Raw genomic sequence first — 18,491 nt, 5'->3', positions numbered from 1 at the left:
GTTTAATAGACCCAGACTCAGCAAACTGCTGTCACCACTCCCAGGAGCCAAAGAATCACCCATGGGAGAAAAAATATTAGGGCAACAGATCACCCCGGAACAAATCCAGAAATAACACCAAGATCCAGAAAAAGTTCAATAAACTGACTAAAGATAAGAATTTGGGGGCTGGGGCTGGGGCTCAGCAGTAGGGCGCTCACCTAGCATGTGTGAGGCCCTGGGTTCAATCCTCAGCACCACAAAAATAAATGAAGGTATTGTTCCACCTACGACTAAAAAACAAATGTTTAAAAAAAATGCTCAAGGGGCTGGGGTTATGGCTCAGCAGTACAGCACTTGCCTGACATGTGTGCCGTCCCTGGGTTTGAATCTCAGCACCATATATAAATAAGTAAAATAAAAATCCATCAACAACTTAAAAAAATATATCATTCTTTTTAAAAAAAAAAAAATGCTCAAAACAGCCATGTGACTCACCATTGTGACCCACCCACTGCTGGGTGAAACACACCTCTCCAACCACATACCAGCCCGGAAAATGCCCACGTGCCCAGAGCCCCATGCTACAGTTTGGACAAGGTTTGTTTCCCAACAGTTCATGTGTTACATGCCTGGTCTTCGGCTTAGTGATATTAAGGGGTGGTGGAGACTTCACAAAGGGGATCCTAGTAGGAGGTGAGCAAGTCATTGGAATATCACCTGGAGAGAGGATTAGGTAGTTCTCATGTGAATCCTGAGAAAGTTGTTCTAGAAAGCAAGACTGGTCTCTCTGTGCCCTGTCTTCTTGTCTTCCACCATTGTGATTCCATTGCCATGAGGCCCTCATTAAAGCCAAGTAGAAGTTAGCTTTAGTTAAATAAATCTCTTTCCTTTAAAAATTACCAAGCCTTGGGTATTTCGTTATAGCAACAGAAAACAGACTAACATACTACATTCCTGGGAAGAAAGCTTCTGGCAAATCAAAAAGTGAAAATGATAAGACCAAGTTTTAATTAAATAACTTTTTAAGGGCTGAACTGTAGTCCCCTACACCCAAATTCATTTGTTGAAGCCCTAACCCTTTGTACCTAAGAATGTGCCATATTTAGAGACAGGGTCTCCACAGAGGTGATCAAGTTAAAATGAGGCTGTCAGAGTGGGCTCTAATCAAAGACAATTGAAGATTAGGGAACAAACATGTAGAGGGAAAACAATGCTAAAGACCCAGGGAGAAGACATCATCTATAAGCTCAGGTGAAAGGCCTCCCTAACAAACCTACAGACCTGCTGGGGACAAAGGAGCATATCAGTACCGCAGCCCAGACCATTGGCAGGACCATGGTAAGGCAATGAAGACTTCTAAGAATCTGCATGTGCTGTCATGTAGCTAATCAAGAACCTCCCTCTTGGTGTGCAGGCCTCGGGAGGGCTGATTAACACAAGTCCAAGGTCACCGACAGACAAATGCAGCTGCCTATGTTGTCACCTACCTCTGATGTATAGATCCTTGTTCTCCACTGCACCTTATGATACACCCAGCAGGCTGGACAAAGGTGCCCTTTATGTGGCTAAAGAACAGAGACATGCTCAGAGAAGCTTTAGGGATGGAGGAGTGGAAGACAGGAAATGACCAAGGTAGGAAATATATACTCCCCAAAATCACCCTCACTGCTTTCTTGCTGTTTAGGGATTTTGTTTATTTATTTTTGGGGACTAGAGATTGAACCCAGGACACACTGCCACTGAGCTACATCCCCAGCTCTTTTTTATTTTTGATTTTGAGACAAGGTCTCACTAAGTTGCTGAGGCTGCCCTCAAACTTGGATCCTCCTGCCTTAACCTCCTGAATGCCTGGGGTTAAGTGTCAGGCCAGGTGTTTTTGTTTTTATTTGGTGCCAGAGTCAATAAAAAGGCTGAGAAAGGATGAAAGGATAAAAAAAAATGAATAAGTTTATATAATTTATTTAAGCTTTTCCAAGCAACCTGAGGTGCTTGGGAATACCAATTCTGACATGTGTCAGGAACCCAGGACAAGGACTGTGCTCCCCAGAGTCCCTTTCCAGGGGCTGTTAGCAGATGTGACAGAAGCTACTCAGCTGAGGCTACAGTGTCCAAAGCATGAAGAATTCTAACCACAAGTAAAGACTGCCTGAGGGACCCCGGCTGAGCCCTGCTGCTGAGGGGCATGGACTGAGGACTTGGTCTAGATCTGCATATCCTCCTGCAGCTAGGGTAATCCCCAATCAAAGCGTCAGAGGCTGTATGCAGGAGTATAGCCCATCCTCTAAACAAAGCCACCAAGCTCCTGAAGCACACAGAGTCCAAGCATTCCTCCTAATATGCAATCTTGGCCAGCTCTCCAGGAATGCATCTGACATGTAAAAAGAAAGAACCAGGGCTTCTGAGCCCTTCAAGTTCATCGTGCAGAGAAAACACACAGGGCTGTGGGCCCTATGCTCACACCTCCCTGGCCTTCTGGTTTGGGCTGAGCCCCAGCCCAGAGGCCATAATGCCTCCTGCCTGGACCTGGGACAAAATCACAATAACCCAAGAACTCCCAAAGCTTCTCAAATGCCCTTCATAGGATCAGAACCCATTCCACTCCACCTGTGAGGTAAGCCTGAAATGTATAAATGAAATATTAAGTAGTACAAAGCAGACTCTTTACACACAATGCCCTGCCAGGGTGGCATACAAATGTAGGGCAGAGCCAGGTGCAGTGGCACACGCCTGGAATCCCAGAGGCTCGGGAGGCTGAGATAGGTGGTTCACAAGTTCAAAGTCAGCCTCAGCAAAAAGCAACTCAGTGAGACCCTGTCTATAAATAAAACACAAAACAGGGCTGGGGATGTGGCTCAGTGGTTCAGTGTCCCTGAGTTCAAGCCCCAGTACCATACTCCACCCCACCCCCCAAAAAAGTACAGGGCAGAAAGTCACATCCACAGACCTTGGCCATGTGGCACCCTGAAGGGGATCCAACCCAGCCAGCTCTGTTCACTTCTGATGGACGTGGGGCCAGGTATAAATGAGAGAAGGTTTACAACTTCTCACAATTTGTGTGCAAGGTATTACAGCAGCATCTGTGACCAGGATGTATTTCCTATTCCTGGTGGAGGGAATCTGGTAGTGTAGGCTCTTGATCAGCTGGCTCCCAGAGAGCAAAGACCACCCCCTCTTTCACCCTCTGCATCCCCAATGCAATAAGCACTCAGTCAAATTCTGAAGGAGGAGGCAATTCTCTAAAATGCAAATTATTAAAATATAAACTAAAAATTATTCCCTGTGATGGCCATGTGCCAACTTGGGTCAAGTTCACAGTACCTCGGGGGTTTTGTTGTTGTTGTTTTTTAACAACATCTGGTTTGGGGCCAAACTCCATTTAGATGTCGTTATGAAAGGTAGTTTTTAGATGAGTCAACACTTAAATTAGTAGACTCTGGGTAAAGCAGATTAACCTCCATAACTCAGGAGGGTCTCATCCAATGAGCTGAAGGGTTTAAGTGAAAAAAGACTGAGGTTCCCCAAAGAAAAAGGGAATTTTGCCTCCAAGCAGCCTATGGACTAGAGCTACATCAACTCTTCCCTGAGGCTCTAGCATGTTGCTCTGCCCTGAAAAAACGTGGACTTTCAGGCCTCCACAACTATGAGTCAATTCCTTAAAATAAATCTCCGTCTCCCTCCCCTCGCCTGTGTGTGTGTGTGTGTGTATGTTTATACATATATACCATATACATATATCTATCTGTATCTCTATATATGGGTATATATTATATATTTCCCCTACTGATTCTGTTTCTCTGGAGAACCCTGACTAATCACCACCCCCTACCACTCCCATGCCTCTAACACCAAAGAAAGCAAGAAAACACAACTTGTTCAAAACCTTTCAGTGTGGTCTGCAGGACAGGAACAAAGCTAATTCTCTACAACCTGTGAATTCTCAAGAACAAGTTGCTTTAAAGATTGCTTTAAAGATTATTGCTTTTGTGGAGACTGGTCCTTCTAGGCAGGGTTTGTGGGAACAAAAAACAACTCTTTGGAACAGCTTGTGGTTGGGGATGTAGCTCAGTAGTAGAGCACTTGCCTAGCATGCATAAGGCCCCTAATTCCATCCCCAGTGCAGAAAAAAAAAAAAAAAGGAACAATCTGAGTAAGTCAAGCATTAGACAGGGATTCAAGTACAACACAGATCCTCCTACCACATCTGACTTGGGGCTCTCTGATTCTTCAGACCAAAGCCTGCCTCCTTCTGCCTTTCTTCAAGGAGAAATCAACACACCCCACTGTTCTGCTCAGGGAAACATGAGCAAAAGGGGAGACCACACAGGCTCAAAGCAAAGAACAGGGCATGACAAGTTTGGCTAGAGAGACCTGAGGTACAAATAAGAATCACAAATATTCTGGTTTCAAGGTCACAGTTGCTATGACTGCCTATCTATTCTATTCACAACTAAAAAAGCTGGAAGCCACAGATCAATGCCCACCATTTCTGTTCTCACAGCTACACATGAAGAGGCAGTCAAGATAAAGCTGGAGAGGGAGCAACCAGGAAAATGAACATGGAGCTTCTGCTGAACAACACAAATGCACACCAGGCTCAAAACCACCACAGGGGTTTTAAAAAAAAAATCCATATTTCTTTGAGACCATGTTTTGAGAGGCCTTTAATATAAAATATATATAAATGCAAATCTTGTTCTTGAAATGCTCTGGAATCCTCTTAATAACCTGAAATCAGGCCAGACATGCTGTGATTAGGTGTCCCACTTGTGACCATCAGTTCTCCAGATAAGACATAAACAGAATAAAATGGCAATGTAAATCCTACCACATAACTACTTACATTAAATGGAAATAAAACAAGTCACTCAAATCAGAAGGCTGAGACATACAGAATGGATTAAAAACGTGTACCAACTATATGCTACCCAGGAGAAACACACTTTCAATTCAAAGACACAAGTGAGGTGAAACTAAAAGAATGGGAAAAGTACGCCATGAAAAGAGAAGACAAAAAAGAACAGAAATGATTATACTAACATCAGACAAATACTAGACAAAATAGACTTGAAGACAAATATTACTAGAAACATGATAAAAGGGTCTCTCCATCAGTGTCACATAACAATACAAATACATATGCATCTAACAAGATAGCCTCATAACACATGAAATTGCAGATGACAGACATGATTTTATTTTATTTTATTAGTTGTAGATGGACACAATACCTTTATTTTGTTTGTTTCTATTTTCATGTGGCTCCAGGGATCAAACCCAGTGCCTCACACATGTTAGGCAAGCTTTCTACCACTAAGCCACAACCACAGCCCCAGGACGTGATTTTATATGTAGGAAATCCTGGATTGCACAGAAACACTGTTAGAGCCAATAAAAGAATCCATCAAAGTTGCAAGACTCAAAAGCAACACATTAAAATGAGGATTTATTATAGCTTGGCAATGAACAATCTAAAGTGGAAACTAACAATTCCATTTACTAAAACATCAAAAAGAAAATTTAATACATTTAACCAAGAGGTGAAAGATTACAAAGATGAACAAACTGACCAACAAAAGAGAAGAGTACCCAGAAATGCATCCTTTCACATAAGGGCAAATGATTTCTAACAACAGCATCAAGACCATTCAATTGGAGAAAGGACAGTCTTTTCAACAAATACCACTGGAAAGTGGTTGCAGTTGTGGCTCAGTGGCAGAGCACTTGCCTACCGAGTATGAAGCCATGAGTTGAGCTCCCACACTGCAAAAGCAAAAACAAATGATAGGTCAACATGGTGGCAGAGCCACCTGTAACCCTAGGCAATAGGATCCCAAGTTCATGGACAACCTGCGCAACTTAGTGAGACAATGTCTCACAATAAAAAATAAGATAAATAAGATGGGAAACTAGACATCTACACACGAAACAATCAAGTTGGGCCATTTCCTTACACTACTTACAAAGTTAACTTGACTAAGGAGGTAGCTCTGTGGGAGACCTTGGCATGTGCCAGGCCCTGGGTTCCATCCCTAGCACATACACCCTCAAAAACCAGTAAACTCAAAACACATCAATACTTAAACATAATTACTAAAACTATACTTCTCTCAAGAAGAAAATACAGGAGAAAAGCTTCATGACATTGGATTTAGTAATGATTTCTTGGATATGATCCCAAAAGTACTGGTTACAAAAGAAGAAGAAGAAGAAGAAAAAAACAGTAAAGCAGACTAAATCAAAAATTTTTGACCATCCCGGGCAGTATTAAGAGCTGGATATGGTGGGACACACCTGTAATCCCAGTTACTTGAGAGACTAAAGCAAGAAGATCACAAGCTTGAGGCCAGCATTGACAACTTAGCAGGACCTGTTTCAAAATAAGAAATGAACCAAAAGGGCCTGGGTTGTAGGTCAGTAGCAGAATGTCCTTGGGCTCAACAACAAAAACAAAAGTGTGAATAGATAACCCCCACAATGGGCAAAAAAATATTTTCAAATCATCGGTACATTTTAATAAGTCCTAAAATTCAACAATAAAAACAATCAACTCAATTTAAAAATGAGCAAAAGACTTAAATAGACATTGAAAATGCACAAGAGGCCAATAAACTCAGAAAAAAATGCTGAATATCACTAAACTATCAAAACCCAAACTGGATATCACTTCATCCTCACTAGGATGGCTTTTATTTAAAAGAGAAAGAAAAGAAAAACCAACAAGAAGTGTTTGCAAGGATATAACAAAATCAGAACCCTTATGCACTGTCGGGAATGTAAAATGGTAAAGCCACTCTGGAAAACAGAACAGCAGTTCCTTAAAAAAAAAAAAAAAAATTTAAATATTGAATTACCACATGATCTAACAATTCCACTTCTGCTACGTACAAAATAAATAAATAAATTAAGGTTGGTGAGGGAGAACAGGCTCTCAAACAACAATTTTCATAGCAGCACTATTCAAAAAACTAAAAGGTAGAAACAGCCCAACTGTCCATGGATGGATAGATGAACAAGGAAACAAAATGTGGTATGTAATGCTTTTCAGCCTTGAAAAGGAATGACATTCCAAACATGCTACAAAATGATGAGACTTAAAAAATATTATAGTAAAAGAAACAAGTAGAAATTTTTTTAAATATTACATTATTCTACTTACATGAAGTACTTGGAATAGTCAAGTTCATAGAGAGACACAAGACAGAATGGAAGTGGGAGAAAAGGAAGTTATGACTTAATGGGTTCAGCGTTTAAGTTTAGGATGATGAAAAATATTCTAGAGACAATACTGATGGTTGCACAACAATGTAAATGTACACTCCAACAAAAACTGGAGTTTTTCATGTTAATTTCATGTTTTGTATACTTTGTCATAGTGGGAAGAAAAAGTCAGGTAGGTGATTCCCCCACTTTGGTTTTTTGGTGTGTTTTTGCTTTATCTTTTGCAGTGCTGGAGAACACATCCAGGGCCTCATAGACTCTGATTTAGTGATTACTGTTGGAGCAGGCATTGATAGGAGACAGAGAAGCGGTCTTGTCATGACCTAACTTGATCTCCCCTGCCAGAAGTCTCTGTTGTTTCTCCAGATGGTCTGCTTGGAGCCCCACTGATGCTAGTGAAGCAGATCAAAAGCCAGAATCCAGATAGGTGCCCAATGGGGGTGCTGAGAGTGGTCCCTAAGCACGCATGTCCCTTTCTAACCACCACGAATGAGCAGATCAGCAGTGCCTGAGGGCCTGACATTTGGGGGATGGTATTTGGCAACTTTTTTCTAATTTTTAAACTTGGAGTGTGAATTCAAAGTCTGGCTCTGCATATAACCTTTGGCTCCTACCTCATCTGTGTCACTTCTTTATCCACAAAGTGGGAATAATAATTGCACCTGCTTTGGAGTGTTGTGAGAACAATTAGCACATGAACTACTGAGAATATGAGTCAGCAAACTACAGACCACTGCCTCTTTCTGTAAATAAGTTTTGTTGGCACACTGCCACACCCACTCATTACACGTGGTCCATGCTGCTTTGATGCTGCCACAGAGACCAGATGGCCCACAAAGCCTTAAAAATTCACGATCTGGACCTTTACAGGAAAAGTAACCCTGGCTTAGAATGAAGCTTGTAACATATGATGTACTCAAGAAATGTTAGCTATTGCTGAAACCCAAATTCACCTTCAAAATCACAAATTTGAGTATGTGCACCAAGATACAGACATAAGCATCAATTAGAGTGGTGAAAAAATAGTAAAAAATAATAGTGTCAACTAACAGAGACATGAAACAAATTTTAATACATCTACACCATGGAATATAGTCACGTGCTGCACAGTGACATTTCAGTCAGTAATCTTGGTCTCCTAAGATTGAATCACCTACTAATGTCTGTAGCTGTCTACTTTAGGTAATTACACTCCAAGATTTTGCATAGTGATGAAATGCCTAACAATACATTTATCAAAACATATCCCCATCAGTAAGCAATGCATGACTATAATATACTGTCATTAAAAATGGAAATCTCAGGGCTGAGGTTGTGGCTCAGAGGTAGAGTGCTCGCCTGGCATGCGTGGGGCACTGGGTTCGATTCTCAGCATCACATAAATATAAAATAAAGATATTGTGTCCACCTATAAATAAAAAATAAATATAAAAAAAATTTTTAAATGGAAATCTGTGTGTAGAGAGTGTGTGTGTGTATATATATATATATATATATATATATATATATATATACCAAAGTTATGGTATAGATATAAGGTGCTCCCCAAAAGCTCCTCTTAATTTGGGACTATTCAGATGTAAAATGATTAGATTATGATTACAGGTCAGTGTAACCTAGTTGGCCCATCCTGGTTTGAATGGACTGACTGGATAGTAACTGTAAGCAGGTGGGGCATGGCAAGAGGAGGTGATCTACCTCCTTGAAGGATCGTTCTTCCTGGGGTCCCTCCCTGCCTGCGCCCTCTCTCCCTTTTTCGGCTTTCTTGCTGCCATGAGGTAAACAGCTTTCCTCCTCTGGGTCCTTCCTCCATGAAGTAGCCTCACCTTTGGCCCAGAGCCATGGAGTTAGCCATCTATGGACTGAGGTCTCTGAAACCATGAATCCCAAATAAACTTTTCCTCTTCTAAGTTCTTATTGTCAGGTATTTTGGTCACAGTGATGAGAAAACTGACTAAAACAACCAACATTTAAGGATTTCCAAAATCTTTAAATAACTGAACATCATTAAGTGAAAATGCATGATATCTCACTGTTACCAAAAATACAGAGAGAGAGAGAGAGAGAGAGAGAGAGAGAGAGAGAGAATACAGAGAGAGAGAGAGGGAGGGAGAGAGAGAGATATGAAGTTGTAAGGTAATGTTATTTAGATTTTTTAATGAGCTGGAGTTTGCAATTTTCCTTAACACTTAAAAATACCATATTAGTCTCTCTTCCAAGATGCATCCTAGAACTACACTTTTCGAACCCTTCTATCTTTACTCCTTAGGGACAAACTAGAATAGGGCTGAATCTACAATGCAGACTGAAAGACTGTACATGACCTCCTGGAAAAAGCAAATAGCAATGATCAGTGATGGCCAGAAGTTGAGGACAGGGAGAGGCTGACTACAAGGGACACCTGGATGGATATTTTGGGAGTGATGGAACTGGTTCTGCATCTTGACTATAGTGGCAATCACAGAACTCTATGCATTCGTAAAACTCACTGTACACCATAACATGAATTCTGCCATATGTAAATTTAAAAATAAGCACATACTCAAAAACACAGGGAGTGGTTTAGTTTCTTTGAGCAACTTATCAGCATGAGAACATACATACTGACCAGGAAATGTGTCCTCCACAACTCCAGTGTTTGCCTCAGTCCCTTGGGATGCATTAGGGAAAGAAAGTAACAGGGAATCCTACACCACTAGCACAATCTTCCTACTGAATTCTTAACAATGTGTATCTGTCATGGCTCACATCTATCTAAAATGGAATTAGTTCTTTCAAGCTCTGTGCCTGTGGATCTAGGCATGACATGGAAATCCATTAGCAACCTGCAGGGCTTAGGGACGGCAGGTGTGGGACCCTCACTGATCCAGGCAACACCACTCCTTAATGTAAGCCTGCTGCAACCTCCAGATGATGAACTCATGGGGCTTCACAGCAAAATCACCAAATCATCAAGGACAGCAATCTGAGCCAGGTATCAGGTACCACTGCAGCTTCAATCACGGATCTTAACTAAGGAATCTTATTAAAAGACAGCCAGGAAATACTATTGAACTCACGACGCTGAAAAACACTGTCCGATGTGAAAAGCAGTAAGTATCCGCTACTCGTAGAAGACACACATTCCACAGTCTCATTCTCCACAGAGGAGATCCATCAATACCGCGTTTAATAAGCAATTGCTATCTATACCATTCACACTTAACCACAGAGTTGACATCGTCTGGATGCTTCCTCTCTGTTTAAAAACGCTCCTTAAACCCCACTTCCAAATCACTCTCCCCCTCTTTCCTCACACCCACAATGTGCTGCAAATTAAGCGCACGCATCTCAGGCTTAAAATACACAATTCAGCATGGCTGTGCCGAGCAGCGCTGCCCACGTAACAAACCGGTCTCCTTAACAAAGCCCAAAACTCATCTCTCCAAGAATCTGAGAATGGTTTCGCTGGACCACAGTCTCCCTCCTCTCCTCGGAGGGTGGCACAAAGCAAAAACGGGTTCAAGCCTGGTGGCATGACTTTAGCCCACGATTAGCAATCAGTCCGCTCCTTACTTTCCAACAATAACATGCAAAACACCAATGTGTCCCTTCACCATTGGAGCTCTGCCACGTGCCCGGGACGCCCGATCCAAGATCCTGGGGCGCGGGGCCCGGGGTTTGGAGACTCGGAGGCTGGGGCGGGGAGTCCAGGGTGCGCGGGGACGGGTGATTTGTGGACTTAAGCACTGGGGGCCCCGGGGCCCGGAGATTCTGGAACGCGGGGATTCAGGAGGGAATGCAGAAGCCGGCGTGCAGAAGCCCGCGATCGGGGGTCTTGAGCGACCCGGGACCGGGAGTTCAGGAGCTGGAGAGCGCGGACCGGGAGACGCGAGGCCGGAGGCCGGGCGATCCCGAGAGGCCGCGCTGCCGGGGAGGCCGCGCACCCCGGCCGCCTTCGGGGCTCCTGCCCGGCCCCGCCGCGCCCAGACCAGCCCAGCCCAGCCCGGGTTCCGAGAGCGGCCCGGGCACCACCGAAGCCGCGGAGTGGGGGCGGGCGCAGCGACGACCCTCACCTGGGTCCGAGGCGGCGGTGGCGGCGGCGGCGGCGGCTCGGGGGTCCCGGGCGGGCCCTGGGAGTTTTCCTGCCCGTGTGAGTCACTTGGGCGGGCCGGGAATGCGCCAGGAAACACCCGGCCTCCTCCCCTTCCTCCCGGGGCGGGTGCTCTCCCGGCTCGGCCCCTTCCTCCTGGCGCTCCTCCCTCCGCGCTCGGGCCGCGGCCCTGTCCGCTCCCTCCTCGCGGCCGGGCGTTCCCCGCCGCCCGGGAGCCCTCTGGATGCGACCTGGGAAGGAGTCTTTGGAGCTTCTTGCCGCGCTCCCCGCGGACTGCCGTCCGAGGTGCTCTCCCGGGTGAGAGCCCGGACCGCCACCTACCGGCTTAGGTGACCTCAGCTTTCACGGGACCGTGGTTGTTTGCGGGTGGGGAGAGGAGCAGGCGGGAGGCTCCTCCTCGGGAGCCCTCTCCTCGGCGCGCAAAAGGAGCGAGGTTCTGCGCCGTGTCTCCGCTGCCCAGGGTCAAGGCGGTGGGTGGGATGAGCTGCCAGGGCGCACACTGCTAGAGAGAAGGCCAGCACACCTGCCGCAGGTATTCGCTGCCAGGACCACCTAAGAGAAAAGGGCCCCATCGGGCCCCTGCAGTGATCGCATTTGCACAACCCCCGTAGCTATCTGCTTGCCCAGACTTGTGGGAATGGCTGACAAAAGAAAGCCTGACTTGAACTAGTTTCAAAAAGCAATTTTGAGAGAGGCCAGTTAAGTAACAAATATCCTATGGAAAGCTGATTGGGGTGAGCGTGTCACAGTCTCAGGAGAAAAATTGCCCCAAACTCCCTACCCACAACCTCCTACAGCACTCTCCCTTCACTCCCCACCCCAGTTCTGAAGGAGAACAATATGATGAGCACCAGGCGTTTTAGAGTCCGGCCACAAGAGGATGAATTACTCACCGGCTCTGTTCTGGACAAGACAAAAGGTTGAATCCTGACCGGTTGAATCCTTCCACTTTACCTAGAAGCTCTTGGAGGTTCCTTCCCCTCCCACAAATGGGTGACCGTCTGAATGCTGGGCCACACATTTTCCAATCAGCAGATTACTATTTATCCTTGAACAGGGCTAACCCTCAAAGTTAAATTTTGAAGATTTTTTATAGTGTAGGTGGAGTGATGGAACACAAATTTGTGATTTTAAAATATTGTCATCCCTAAGGAAATAAAAAATAAGAGGCACTCTGAAAATGCAAAAGAGGAGATAAATAGGATACTAAAATATACTCAATTCAGAAAAAGGCAGGAAAGGAGCATAAAACACATGGAACAAATAGAAATAAAGAGCAAGCTGTTAAACTTAAAGCCAGCCATACTAGTAATTGCATTAATTGTGAGTGGATTAAACACTGTGATTAAAAGGCAGAAATTGTCACATTGGATAAAAACAAACCCCAAACATATGTTGTGTAAAAGGGACATAAGTTTTAAATATAAGGACACAAAGAGGCTAAAGTTAAAAGATGCAAATTGATCTACCATGCATACACTAGTCATAAGATAGAGCAGCTAGATTAATATCTCAGTAGACTTTCAATCAAGTGTACCACCAAAGCCAGGTGTGGTTGTGCACACCAGTAATCCCAGTGACTAGGGAGCCTGAGGCAGGAGGATCATGAGTTCAAAGCCAGCCTCAGCAATTTAGTGAAGCTCTAAGCAAATCAGTAAAACCCTGTCTCCAAAAATAAAAAGTGTTTTTTCTATACCATAGAGATTAGTGCTCTATTTGATGTGTGAGGGATAAAGATTTTTTCCCAAGATATAGCCTCTCTATTCACCTCATAGATTGTTTCTTTTGCTGAGAAGAACTTTTTAGTTTGAGTCCATCCCATTTATTGATTCTTGATTTTAATTCTTGCGCCAAAGGAGTCTTATTAAGGAAGTTGGGGCCTAATCCCACATGATGGGCCTACTTTTTCTTCTATTAGATGCAGGGTCTCTGGTTTAATTCCTAGGTCCTTGATCCATTTTGAGTTGAGTTTTGTGCATGGTGAGAGATAGGGATTAAATTTCATTTTGTTAATATGGATTTCTAGTTTTCCCAGCACCATTTATTGAAGAGGCTGTCTTTTCTCCAATGCATGTTTTTGGTGCCTTTGTCATGTAAGATAATTGTAATTTTGTGGGTTAGTTTCTGTGTCCTCTATTCTGTACCATTGATCTACCAGTTTGTTTTGGTGACAATACCATGCTTTTTTGTTACTATTGCTCTGTAATATAGTTTAAGGTCTGGTACAGTGATGCCATCTGCTCCAAAAAAACAAACAAACAAACAAACAAACTCTTCCTGCTAAGGATTGTTTTAGCTATTCTGGGTCTCTTATTTTTCCAGATAAACTCAAAAAGCTAAGCAACAAGAAAACAAATAACCCAATCAATAAATGGGCCAAGGACCTGAACAGACACCTCTCAGAAGATGATACACAATCAGCCAACAAATATATGAAAAAATGTTCTAGAAATTAGAGAAATGCAAATCAAACCTACTGTAAGATTTCATCTACTCCAGTCAGAATGGTAGCTATTATGAAGACAAAAACAAGTGTTGGCAAGGATGAGGGGAACAGGTACACTCATACACTGCTGGTGGAACTGCAAATTGGTGCAGCCAATATGGAAAGCAGTATGGAGATTGATTGGAAAATTGGGAATGGAACCACCATTTGACCCAGCTATCTCACTCCTCAGTCTATACCCAAGGGACTTAAAAACAGCGTACTACAGGGACACAGCTACATCAATGTTTATAGCAGCACAATTCACAATAGCTAAACTGTGGAACCAACCTAGATGCCCCTCAATAGATTAATGGATTAAAAAAATGTGGCATATATACACAATGGAATTTTACTCAGCAATAAAAGAATAAAATCATGGCATTTGCATGTAAATGAATGGAGTTGGAAAATATAATGCTAAGTGAAGTTAGCGAATCCCAAAACTCCAAATGCCAAATGTTTTCTCTGATATAAGGAAGCTGATTCATAGTGGGGTTGGGAGAGGGAGCATGGAAGGAATAGAGGAACTCTAGACAGGGCAAAGGGGTGGGAGGGGAAGGGAGAGGGCAAGGGGGTAAGAAAGATGATGGATATCATTACCCTAAGTACATGTATAAAGACATGAATTGGTGTGAATATATTTTGTATACAACCAGAGATATGAAAAATTGTGCTCAATATGTGTAATAAGAATTGTAATGCATTCCACTGTCATATATAAATTTTAAAAAATTAATTTAAAAATAAATAAAAAACATTGTACCTGTGACTGAGAAAAAATTAAAAATTAATAAAAAGGGGTGGGCATGTGGCTCAGTGGTTAAGCCCCCCGCCCCCCAGTTCAATCCTCAGTACCAAAAAAATAAGCAACACCAGAGACAAAAGGGACACTTGGTCATGATAAATGAGTCAATTCATTAAGAAAAAATAATATTTAGTATGTATAAACACCAGATAAACTTTGAACTACTTGAAAAGTTGATATAATTAACAGAAGAAATAGGCAAATGCACACTATTAGTAATTGATAGGTCAGGCTGACATAAAAATAAGTAAAGGTAAAGAAAAATTTAAAAGCAATTAAGATATTTGACCTAAATGGTACTTCCACAGAACACTACAGAATACATTCTATGAAATGAAACATGTTTACATCCTACTGAAAACTTCCAGCTATTGCTAAAAGGAATCATTAAGTTGTCAAACATACATAACAGTTGTGAAATACACTATATTGCTAGGAAGTAAAACAAGTTTCAGTCAATATAAAGGGTTGATATCATAAAGAACCTTCTATGACCACCATGAAACTACACCAGAAAGGAATAATAAAAAGGTAACTTTGAATGCCCAAATATTAAAGATTTAAACATTATACTTCTAGCAGGGCACAGTAGCACACACCTAGAATCCCAACATTTCTCCAGAAGCATGATCCAAATATAAACCTTTCCTCCTCAAAGTTTGAGGCCAGACTGGAAACTTAATGAGACACTGTCTCTAAATAAATGAAAAGGGCTGAGAAAGTAATTGCATTCAGTGGTAAACCACCCCTGGGTTCAATTCTTAATACAAAAAAAAAAAAAAAAAAATCTAAATATCCCATGAATTTAAAAAAATCAACTTTTATTGTGTTTTGTGAATAAAAAAATAAACACTGGTATTTGTCTCTGGGTACTTTTCTCAAAGAAAAGAAAAGAAATAACTATGAAATTTAGAAAAGATGGTAAAATGAAAGAACAACAATAATAAAACACCCATATTTGTGAGATGTCACTAACAGGAACATATTATTATATATCAAATGCAAATATCAGAAAACAAGAATAGTTTGAATTAATGTTCTAAACTTCTATCCCCCAAAAAAGTTAGAAAAACATGAGCACAGGAGGCTGAGGCGGGAGGATCACAAGTTCAAGACCAGCCTCTGCAACTTAGTGAGACCCTGGGGATGTATCTCAGTAAGAAAACACCACTGGGTTCAACCTCTGAGACCACAAGGGAATTGCATGAAAAATTTTATGGCAATATATTTAATGACTTGGAGGAAATTGATAAGTTTGTTGAAAAACATGACTTCCCAAATCTGACACAAGAAAAAATAGAAGGGGCTGTGCTGGATCCCTAATGCAGAAGGTCCGGGGGCAGGGGGTCTAAACAGTCTCATATTGGAAAAGAAAAAGAAAGAATATATAACTTAAAACCTTCTCACAAGGAAAAACCACAAGCCTATGTAGCTTCACTGGTGAATTCTAGCAAACCTTAAATAAAAAAACAAAAGTCGTTTTACAAAGCCACTGTAAATAAAATAGAGTAGTTTTGGCATGAGGAGACACAAATCAATGTCACAGAATAGTGAGAATAAATCCATTCCACATGGCAATTAGTTTGCAATAAAGACGCAAAAGGAATTCCATGGTGGGTCTGGAATGTCCCCCAAAAGCTCATGTGTTGAAGTCAGTGCAGCAGTGTCCAGACGTGGGACTTTTAGACAATGATTAGATCTTGAGGTCTGCAACCTGTCAGTGGATGAATCCATTGGATGGGTTAATAACTTGAATGGATGACTGAGGAGAGGTGGGGCGTGGTTAGGGGAATTAGGTCCCTGGGAGTATGTCCTTGGGAACTATATCTTGTCCCTGACCCCTTCTCCTCCTCTCTTTCTCTCTCTCCTTCCCTCCTCACCTCCTCCCTCTCCTTCTCTCTCTCCCCTTTGTTTCTTCCCCTCTCTACTTCCTGGTGCCAAGAGCTGAGCAGCATTTCTCACCCCCTTCTGCCATGATATTCCGCCTCGCTTCAGACCCAGAACAATGGAGCAAGCTGACCACGGACTGAAATCTCCAGAAGCATGATCCAAATATAAACCTTTCCTCCTCAAAGTTGTTTGTGTCAGGTATTTTGATCACAGCATCAACAAAAAGCTGACTGATGGAAAAAGCAGAGTCCTTTTTTTTTTTTTTTTTTAATTAATGATGCTGGAATAACTGCAAAGCTGTGTTAAAAAACTGAACTTCTTAGGGCTGGGATTGTGGCTCATCAGTAGAGCACTCGCCTAGCACGGGTGGGACCTGGGTTTGATCCTCAGCACCACATAAAAATAAAGGCATTGTGTTGTGTCCATCTACACCTAAAAAAATAAATATTTAAAAAAAAAACCCTGAACTTCTACCCCATATACAACAGTTAATTTGGTATGGATTATAGAGCTAAATTTGAAAGCTAAAAACATAAAGATTCTAGCTGGGTATGGTGGCACACACCTGTAATCCCAGCAGCTCAGGAGGCTGAGGCAGGAGGATCATGAGTTCAAAGCCAGCCTCAGCAAGAATGAGGTGCTAAATAACTCAGTGAGACCCTGTCTCTAAATAAAATACAAAATAGGGCTGGGGATGTGGCTCAGTGGTTGAGTGCCGGGAATTCAATCCCTGGTACCCTACCCCCCCAAAAAAAATGTATATATAAACATTCTAGAAGAAAACATAAGAGAATATTTTCACAGTCTTGGAGTGGAGATAGACACAGATATCTTAATCAGAAAAGGTACTCACCATTAGGTAAGGAAAAAAATGATACATTGATCAAAATTTTAAAACTGCTTAACAAAACACAATGTTGAGTAAAAAAACCAATGGATATAAACTTGAAAAAACTGAAAGCAGAATCTTGAAGAGATATTTGTACACCCATGTTCACAGCAGTATTATTCATGACAGCTAAAATGTGGAAGCAACCCAAATGTCTCTTGACAGATAAATGAATAAAGAAAATGTAATCTATACATACGATGGAATAGTGTTCAGCCTTTGAAAGGAAGAAAATTCTCACACAAGCTACCACATGAATGAACCTTGATGACTTGCTGTTAAACAAGATGAACCAGTCACCAAAAATCCCATATACTCTATGATTCCACTGATAGAAGGAAGTCAGAGCAGTCAAATTCATAGAGGAAAAGAGAAGAATGGTGATTTCCAAGGGCTTGGGAGTGAAGAATAGAGTTATTGTGTAATGAGTATAGAGTTTCAGTTTTGCCAAAGTGTTCTAGAGATTTGTCACACAGCAATATGAATGTGCTTATCACTATTGAACTGTATACTTAAAAATGGTTGAGATGGTATATTTTATGTTATGCGTATTTTACCACAGTTAAAAATAAAGCATTTGAGGGGCCAGGGATGTGGCTCAAATGGTAGCACGCTCACCTAGCATACATGAGGCACTGGGTTCGATTCTCAGCACCACATAAAAACAAAGTAAAAATATTGTATCCACCTAAAAACTAAAAAATAAATATTAAAAATAAAAAAAAATAAAGCATCTGAGGGTCTGGGTTGGTTGTGGCTCAGTGGTGGAGCACTTGCCTGGCACATGTGAGGCACTGGGTTTGATCCACAGCATCACATACAAAAGTATTATGTCCATCTACAGCTATATATATTTAGAATTGTTTTTGCATCTGCCGCCTGCCTCCCCCCAGTCGCTAATGCCAGCGCTGCTTCTAGCTTGCCGAGCTCCAGCCGAAAGAGAAGCAGGGTAAGTAAGGAGGTCTGTCTACCAAGGTTTGTACAAAGCAGACAGCTGTCAGATCCACCCGTGGTAAAGCACCCAGGAAACAACTGGCTACAAAAGCCGCTCCAAGAGTGCGCCCTCTACTGGAGGGGTGAAGAAACCTCATAATTACAGGCCTGGTACTGTGGCACTCAGTGAAAT

The 18,491-nt window shown here is 42.2% G+C and overlaps 1 protein-coding gene across 4 annotated transcripts in view; it reads right to left on the bottom strand.

The window, feature by feature from the left end:
• Positions 1-11,388, bottom strand: part of Cyfip1 (cytoplasmic FMR1 interacting protein 1) — an 86,715-nt gene extending 75,327 nt beyond the window's left edge. For 3 of the 4 annotated variants that reach the window (XM_046428782.2, XM_046428785.2, XM_058574073.1), the window contains exon 1: positions 11,256-11,388. The gene's annotated coding sequence lies outside the window, so the exon portion shown is untranslated. The remainder of the gene's footprint in view (positions 1-11,255) is intronic. The other variant, XM_046428783.2, reaches the window with a different exon arrangement.
• Positions 11,389-18,491: the final 7,103 nt, after the last annotated feature.

Source organism: Marmota monax, unplaced genomic scaffold, assembly GCF_021218885.2.
Source record: "Marmota monax isolate L192 unplaced genomic scaffold, Marmota_monax_Labrador192_F-V1.1 WCK01_AAM20220418_F8-fsc00179, whole genome shotgun sequence".
NCBI lineage: Eukaryota > Metazoa > Chordata > Mammalia > Rodentia > Sciuridae > Marmota > Marmota monax.
Note: the sequence above shows the minus strand (reverse complement) of the source record. Positions and strands in the feature narration are given on the sequence as shown.